General features: G+C 47.2%; 1 long non-coding RNA gene across 1 annotated transcript; it reads left to right on the forward strand.

Annotated features, from left to right (window-relative positions):
• The first annotated feature begins 394 nt into the window (after positions 1–394).
• LOC115943067 (uncharacterized) lies at positions 395–8782 on the forward strand. The gene is made up of 2 exons (XR_014139739.1): positions 395–4421; positions 4715–8782. It is a non-coding gene; the product is annotated as an uncharacterized LOC115943067 (long non-coding RNA).
• The last annotated feature ends 228 nt before the right edge of the window (positions 8783–9010 follow it).

Raw genomic sequence — 9010 nt, forward strand, 5'->3', positions numbered from 1 at the left:
TGGGATCATGGCCTGAGCCGAAGGCAGACGCTTAACGACTGAGCCACCCAGGCGCCCCGAGACTCCACTTTTAAAGGGCCCATGTACAGACTCACTTGCTCTGAGACTCAGCACAGAGGCAGCAGTTTGAAAAGTGCCTGTGTCGGGCGCCTGGGTGGCTCAGTTGGTTAAGCGACTGCCTTCGGCTCAGGTCATGATCCTGGAGTCCCGGGATCGAGTCCCGCATCGGGCTCCCTGCTCGGCGGGGAGTCTGCTTCTCCCTCTGACCCTCCCCCCTCTCATGTGCTCTCTCTCTCTCTCATTCTCTCTGTCTCAAATAAATAAATAAATAAATAAATAAATAAATCTTTTAAAAAAAAAAAAGAAAAGTGCCTGTGTCATATGGGAAGGAGATTTGCGGACTAATTAATTTTTTTTTTAATTGTTTATTTTAGAGGCACCTGGGTGGCTCAGTTGGTTAAGCATCTGCCTTAGGCTCAGATCATGATCCTGGGATCAAGCCCCAAGTCAGGCTCCCTGCTGAGCTTCTTCCTCTCCCTCTGCCTCTCCCCCCTGCTCATGCTCATTCTCTCTGTCTCTCAAATAAAATCTTTAGAAAAATAAATTTTTTATTTTAAGTAAACTCTACACCACACATGGGGCTCAAACAACCCTCAGATCAAGAGTCTTATGCTCTACCAACTGGGCCAGCCGGGCACCCCTGACTAAGTAATTTTAGGGTGTGTGCTAGAGGGGCAAGGATCTGTAGGGACTTTCTCTGAGAACAGAAACACTGGCAGGCACCACTTTTCTTTCCCTCCCTCTGTCTAGCTGGCCTGATGCTAGTGGGTGCCAGTTCTGACACTCTTCATCTACCTTGCTAGCACTGCTCACCTTGCCCTGGCATTCCCGTGCAGACCTGCCCGGTAGGCCCCCCTCCAAAGCAGCTCCTGCCCTGCCATACCAAGTGGGCAGCCTCAGCCAGGACCAGTGCCCCACTGCCTTAATGGCTCCTGCCCTGCCGTCCCTGGCAGGCAGTCCTGACCAGGACTGGCGCTCCCACCCCCCCACCCCCAAAGTGGCTACAACCCCGCCCCACCCAGTGGGTAGCCTCAGCCAGACCAGCACCCCTCCAGAGCAGCTCCTGCTGGAGGGTGGGTGCAGCACCCGTGCACTTACAACAGTCGCAGCTGGGCCTTGCAGCCAGCCTCACTGGGGGCCACTCCCAAATATCAGCCCACCTGCAGCAGCCACAGCTGGGCATTGCAGCCAGCCAGGCCAGGGGCCAGCCCTGCCCACTAGCATGCTTGCAACAGTCGCAGCCCAGCCACTATAGGGGGCACACACAGCCCACAACGGGCAACTCTGGAATGTGTGGTTCTAGTAACCAGGGGGATTGCACTTCTGGGCCCCACAGAACGGCTTCTGCAGGTACTCCTTTAAGACCAGGAGATGCAGCTGATTTACCTAATACATAGAAACAAACACAGAGAGTGGGGCGCCTGGGTGGCTTAGTCAGCTGAGCATCCAACTCTTGATTTCGGCTCAGGTCATGATCTAGGGATTGTGGGATCGAGCCCAGCATTGGGCTGCACGCTCAGCATGGAGTCTGCTTTGTCTCTCTCCCTGCCCCTTGCTTGTGCCCACTCTCTCTCTCTCTCCTCTCTCTCTCTCAAATAAATAAAATCTTAAAAGAAAAAAAAAGAAGAAGAAGAAAAGAAACAGTCAGGCAAAAAACAGAGGGATATGTTCCAAATGAAAGAACAAGACAAAACCTCAGAAGAAGAACTAAATGAAAGATAAGCAATCTACCTGATAGAGTTCAAAGCAGTGGTGATAAAGATGCTCACTGAACTTGGGAAAAGAATGAATGAACACAGAACTTAACAAAGAGGTAGAAAATATTTTTTTAAAAAATTGGAGCTGAAGAATACAACAACTGAAGTGAAAAATCTACTAGAGGGGAATCCACAGCAGATTAGATTGTGTAGAAGAATGGATCAGCAATCTGGAAGATGGTAGTAGATGTCATCCAAGCTGTGAACAGCCAAAAGAAAAAATATTTATTTTAAGATTTTATTTAGAGGGAGAGAGAGTTGGGGGGGCAGGCGCAGAGGGAGAATCTCCAGCAGACTCTGCACTGAGCACGGAGCCCAACGTGGGGCTTGATCTCAGGATCCTGAGATAATGACCTGAGCCAAAATCAGGTCAGATGCTCAACTGACTGAGCCACCCAGGCGCCCCAGAAAAAAGAAATTTTAAAAATGAGGATAATTTAAGTTAACTCAATAACATCAAATATAACAACATTCACAGAAAAGAGAAAAAGGAAAGGGGCAGAGAACTTCCCTAACCTGAGGAAGGAAACATACATCCAGGTCCAGGAAGCACAGAGTGCCCCAAAGAAGATGAACCCAAAGAGGTTCACACCAAGACAAATAATGATTAAAATGTCCAAAATTAAAGATACAGAGGGAATCTTAACGGCAGCAAGAGGAAAGCAACTAGTTACCTACAAAGGATTTCCCAAAAGACTAGCTAGCTGATTTTTCAGCAGAAATTCTGCGGGTCAGAAAGTGGCAAGATGTATTCAAAGTTCTGAATGGAAAAAACCTGTAACCAAGAACACTCTACCCAGCAAGGTTATTATTCAGAATTGAAGGAAAGCTAATGAGTTTCTCAGACAAAAGTTACAGGAGTTCATCACTAGTAAATTGACCTTACAGGAAATGTGAAAGGGACTTCTTTAAGTGGAAAAGGCCATAACTAGAAGAAAATTATGAAAGAAAAAAAAAAAAACTTCACTGGCAAAAGCAAACATACAAAGGTAGTATGAGCCAACCATTTATAAAGCTAGTATGAGACTAACAGACAAAAGTAGTAAAATCAACTATATTTAGGGGCGTCTGGGTGGCTCAGTCAGTTAAGGGTTCAACTCTTAATTTCAGCTCAGGTCATAATCTCAGAGTTGTGAGATCGAGCCCCACTTTGGGCTCTTGTACTCAGTGAGGAGTCTGCTTTTCTCCCTCTCCCTCTCCCTCAATTAATAAAATCTTAAAGAAAATCAACTATATTTATAATAAAGGATACACAAAATAAAAAATGTAAAATACGACATCAAAAACAAAGTGTGGAGGGAGAAGTAAAAATGTGCTTTTAGAATATATTTGACCTTAAGTGACCATCAACTTTAAACAGAGTGCCTCATACATAGGATGTTATATATGAACCTCATGGTAACCACAAACCAAAAACTTTTAATAGATATACAAAAAACTAACAAGAAAGGAATCCACACATGACACTAAAAACTTATCAAATCACAAGGGAAAGAGAGCAAGAGAAGAAAGAAACAGAAGAACTACAAAAACAACGAGAAAACAATGAACAAAATGCTAATAAGTACATACCTATCAAAAAATTACTTTTTAAATGTAAATGGACTAAATGCTCTCCTCAAAAGACATACGGTGATGGAATGGATAAAAAACAAACAACAATGAATCGTGGAACACTACATCAAAAACTAATGATGTAATGTATGGTGATTAACATAACATAATAAAAATAAATAAAATGATTAAAAAAAACAAAACGAAAAATCCCAGAAAACTGAAAGCCTGTCTATATGCTGCCTACCAGAACTCACTTCAGACCTAAAGACACATAGACTGAAAATGAAGGGATGGAAAAATACATTCCATGCAAATGGAAACAAAAAGAAAGCTAGGGTAGCAATGCCTGTATCAGACAAAATCGGCTTAAAATCAAAGACTGTAAAGAGACAAGGGCTTTACGTAATGATGAAGGGATCAATCCAGCAAGATATAACAACTGTAAATATGCACCCAACATAGAAGCACCTAAATCTATAAAGCAAATATTAACAGACATAAAGGGAGAAATTGAGAGTAATACAGTAACAGGGGACTTTAACAGCTCACTTACATCAATAGATAGATCATCGGGACAGAAAATAAGGCCCAGAAAGTCATAGGGGATGGAGTAGGTGGGAGGGACTCTCAGGTCAGGCAGATCTACAGATGTGCAGAACACGGCTGAGGGTACCATGGAGGAAAGGGTACCAGAGGACTACTCAGAGGAGTGTACTTTCCCTCTGAGGACAAGTGTTCTGCCTGCCCAAGGCCACGGTCAGGACTTTTACAGGCATGGGCTCCACTCCTCCAACTTTCAGACCTGCTGTCTGACCCCACTTGTTTGCTCTCCATGGGGTGCAGGGCCAGCTCTGCATGCCCAGGGAAAAGGTCAGGAAAGGCAACATATCACAAAAGACTGCCTTAGGGGCAGAGGAAACACCACAAACTGGCCAAGGAGTCACCTCTGGTACCTCTCCTTTTCCAGGATGGGCACACATCCAGAGGTTTGTCTTTGGGAAATTCAGGGATCACCCACTGTACATCCAGACGCTAGCCTGAATGGAGGTAAGGCAGCCAGAGTCCTGAAGGAAAGGGGCCAGCCACCCCTAGTGACTGCTTACCCAGCCCTTTACCTGTCCTGGGAGCGAGGTTGCCCCATGGAGCCCATCTCTTAGAGACTCCCAGAAGCCCAGGAGAGATCTACCCTAGCCCGAAAACCTGTCCCTGGCAACACTCCAAACCATAGTTGCTGAATATGAAATATTTCATGTTGGGGACCTCCTGGCCATAGATGGCCAGGAGTCTCTATCACCCCTGGAAAGACCTGACCTATTTCTCTCCTCTCTCTGGTTTGGCAGAGGAGACGTGCCATTGCCTTGGAGCAGGGCAGGCTGCATGGAGAACAAGAAGGCTTCCTGCCTCCTCCAACTTTGGATACACTGGAAAGCTGGTAAGGTGTGGAAAGTCAGAGTAGGCATTCAGTGTGACCTGCGGAGCAACTAGACTTTGTAAAACATGACGTTTCCTCATGGAAAAACAACAGCCTTGTGGGTGATTGGACAAACATCCCCACAGATGAGAAATTAAAGCAGAGTAGAGTGGTCAAGGCCCTACCCTAAATAAGCAATTAAGGGGGCTAGAACACAGGTCCCACAGTCTCTAGGTCTGGGCCACCTAGGGCTCCACATACGTAGACAGACACCACGCTGTAGCTTCTTCAGGCTAAGAGTTGTCTCGACCCCTGATAGAGGTGGTGTCTGCTGCCAACAGATTTGTCCCTGTGCTAGAGGTGGAAGTCTTACAGTTGAGTGAGGGAGCTCCACCTAAGAAAGTACATTTTAATGAGTTGCTAATTCCTTCTTGTAACATGGACTGCTTTGTGTGTAACATAATACGGTTCTGGATTTTGGAAATGAATAGTCCAAGGGTCCCTTTGGAATTGCTCCTGAGCAATTCACTTCTCTGATTTAGGCCTTTTATCCTGCACATGGCCTCTTACTGTTCTTACCACTACTTCATCCTCCTAGCACCCACTCCCAGCTGGCCCTGACTAAGGAGAGACTAGGTAGGCAGTGGTTTGGAGTGTGGTCTGTGGAGACAGAGGGCCGGGACTCAAACCATGGTTCTGCTGCTTATTTGCTGCGTAACCTTGGGCCAGGGCCTTAACAGCAATGCTGGCTCCATTGCCTAATTTTTTTTTTTTCTTTTTTAATTTGAGAGAGAGGGAGAGCACAAGCTGGGGGGAGAGGCAGAGGGAGAGGGAGAAGCAGACTCCCCCTGAGCAGGGGGCCTGACGTGGGGCTCAATCCCAGGACCCTGAGATCATGACCTGAGCCGAAGGCAGACGCTTAACCGACTGAGCCACCCAGGCGCCCCTCTTGTTGCCTTATTTTCGAATGAGGATATGATAGTACTGACCTCACCAGGTTGATAGGAGAATTAAATGTGTTAATTCAAGTACTTAAACAGTGTCTGACCCATAATAAGTCTTAACTATTATCTTGTTCAGTTCTCTGTTCAGAAACCCCAAATAGTTGTAGAATTGAGATGAGTGTTTAACCTGAAATAGACTTCCTTGGCCTCTTTTAACAAGTATTTCCTCATTTGCTAAACCACGCACTCCAACTCAGTTCCTCAAACTGCCCTCCTGCCTTGGCTCGTGCTGACCCAGTATTGCCATCAGTTGACGTCACTGCTGCCCCTCCAGGGCAGGCTCTCTGGTCAGACATGCCGATGGGCTTTCTTCTTCCTTTAAGCCATATCTAAGTAGTCTTCCAAAGTTGTGGAGGAAAGCTAAACTCATCAGACATGAAAAGTATTCTCCAACCGAGCATATAAAAAATTACTTTCCACTTAGACATTGTTAAACAGAATTTCAGCTGAGTTCACTTCAAAGATCAAATTGGCTTTGATTCAATGACTCATGAGTTGGGCAGCATCCCATCCAGCAATAAAAGGAGCTCTGAAGGGCTGTACAAAATGCAGGTTTTTTAGGAGCAAAAATGGGGTGGTAAAGGAGAATGATGAGTAAAGAATGCATTGTTTCAGTAAGGTGGCCTTTCTAACAGGATCGGAAGGGGTCCATCAAGTGGATTCTCCCACCAGTGCTGACTAGGTAATTCCATGACGACTGGTTAAAGGTTCTGCCTGGGGAACTGGGGTGCAGTTTAGTTAGCAAGCCAGGATTTGCTGACGTGGGGCTTAGTACAGGTGACTTCATTTGGGGCCTGTTGTCTCTTTTTAAGCATCTCCCTGATTAACACTCTCCTCCCACCATAGCCCCTCTCTCCCATCTCATACTTGCGATTGCGAGATGTCGTAAACTTCTGACGTTGACAGTACAATGAAATGGTGCCAGAGTACAATTTAAGTTTTAAAATGTAGAAGGCCATAAAGTCGTGTAAGTATTGGTGGGAAACTGCTCAAATGATTGCAGTCACTGGCAAAGGAGGAGCGGAGGGTTAGGTCTGTTAACAAATGAAGAGCTTCATGGAACCAGGGAGGTGCTGCAGGGGGCGATTTGAGGATCCGAGAACTAAAGGATTAAGAGAGGCTTTCAGGAAAACTGAGGAAGCCGCTAACTTTTGCAAAAATGACTGCCCTGTGGAAATGGTGTCCTGTTGGGCAATCACATAATTTTAGGAGGGAAATATACATAAAATAATGCTGTTCTAAGAATTCGCCCGTAGTTGCAGTTGCACTTTGTTAAGAGCTACTAGTTTTAGTAGTTTCATTTTCCAAGAAGTTCCAATCAAACCTTTTCCTCTGTTTATTATATGTGACTGGTCTCCATTTTAAGTAGGTTGACTCCAAGAGGCTTTTTTAAGTCTCAGTTCTTTTTGGATAATGAGCACCTTTTAACTTATTTTTATCTGCCCCATCTTCCCTAACAGATGGCACACTCCTGGGGCAAACAGTGGCGGGACAGACAGAAATGCCATGTCATCATCTCATGGGATGGTGGGGGCGGATACGCGTGCGTGACTCACCAGTGAAGCCTGGGCAGACCCACAGCCCTCAGTTACTCGTTAAAGGAAGGAGTCCCGGTCTATCCACAGCTGTGGGAAGCAAAGACCTGAAGTGAGGGTCCCCGGCAAGGAGGGGCGACTAGATGACCTCAGATACCCAGGCTGTTGTCCTCAGCTCTGTCTAGGCTTTTCAGGCATTGGCAGTGATCTCCAAAAGTCTGGAGTGCTCTGCCGGGCAGGGCTGGGTGGAGGTGGTGCGAGTGGCAAGGGTGATCAGGGATGCCCAGTTAAAGGCAGAGGCCCCTGCCGCCACTCCGCTGGCCTCCCCTCAAGTAGCATACAGAAGCTGTGTAAGGTGGCGTTGGGTGCTCTCGTTTGTTCCTGCCTGGTATGGTTCGGAACTGAAGGCTGAGCTTCGTAACCAGACTGCATGGTGGAGCGTCTCCCAGTCCCAGGGAAGGTGTCTGCAAAGAGGTTAACTTCTTACCTGGGAGTAGAGGAGGGAAGGGCCAGCTGGCACCTGTGTTCGCCCCAGCTCCAGGCACTGACTGGTTGGTTAGGACCACCAGACTGAGCAGAGGACAAAAAGCAAGGCCAGGTGCTGTAGGCTGTCTGCAGAGGTGGGAGCGCCAGCCGGAGGTTGCCCTGCGGTTGAACGCTTTGAGAAGGAACGGTCTGGGGCCATGGCTGGCGAGTCCTTGGGGACGTGTGAGCAGTGTCAGGGGGGCAAGAGGAGCCTGTGTGGCAGCAACTGGTTTATCAAGTCAGATGAATCATACACCTGAGGTGCCAGAGCACAGAGGTCACGTCCCAAGGCTGACAGGGACTCCAAGAGTGGGAGTTCTTCACCCCAGTGAACAATGTATGCTGGCTGGGCGCGGCACCTTCTGGGGGACTTGAAAGAACTGCCAGTCTAGGAATTGACCTTCCAAATGGCAAAGTACAGTAGGGGAACCATTTACAACGAACACTAAGCTGGTTTAACTTGGGTGACAAAACCTTAAATATGTGCCGCGACCTTGGGCTCCTTTGGCACTGGAGATGGCGGGGTGGCGGGAATCCTACGAATGCAAGGTCTTTGCTTCATTTTCCAACCTTGGCCTCTAGGGTCCTCATGGAGGCTTTCTTGCTAGACAGGACACACAACCTGGGCCCAGGCCTCTGCCTCGGACATCTGTGCTACGGAGGTAAGGGCCACCTGGTTCTGCCTCCCCTGCTCCTCAGCCTGGACGGCTGTCATTCTTTAGTCAGGAACCTCACAGCAAGTGAGGCCGTGCCAGTCTCCCCAAGGGCTCGGGAATTCTTAGGTGCCGCCTCAACCCCAAGAAGCAGTTTCTCTCTCGGGGCGGGGGGCGGTCGGGGGGCTTCCATTGCTTTTACACAATTTTAAAGCATCAGTGCACCTGCATCCATTAGAACATTTTAATCCTTTAATAAAATACTTATGTGAACTTTAAAGTCTTTGAGTAGTGATATATTTGCAGTCTATTGCAAAACTCAGATCAGAATGCTTCAAGGTCAGAATTTTACCTCTGTAAGGTGGAAGACCCGGGGTGGGGCCAGTTGTCTTCTAGTCTTAATACGTGGTGAAATAGAAGGTGTGCCAGACATTCAGAGTATCTGCCAGCAGCCAGAGATAGAAGTGCCATCTCATCCCGTGAACAGTGGGGAGGGGAGCATCTACTA

The sequence above is a fragment of the Leptonychotes weddellii genome, chromosome 13, assembly GCF_054177405.1.
Source record: "Leptonychotes weddellii isolate Sample4059 chromosome 13, ASM5417740v2, whole genome shotgun sequence".
NCBI classification, from domain to species: domain Eukaryota; kingdom Metazoa; phylum Chordata; class Mammalia; order Carnivora; family Phocidae; genus Leptonychotes; species Leptonychotes weddellii.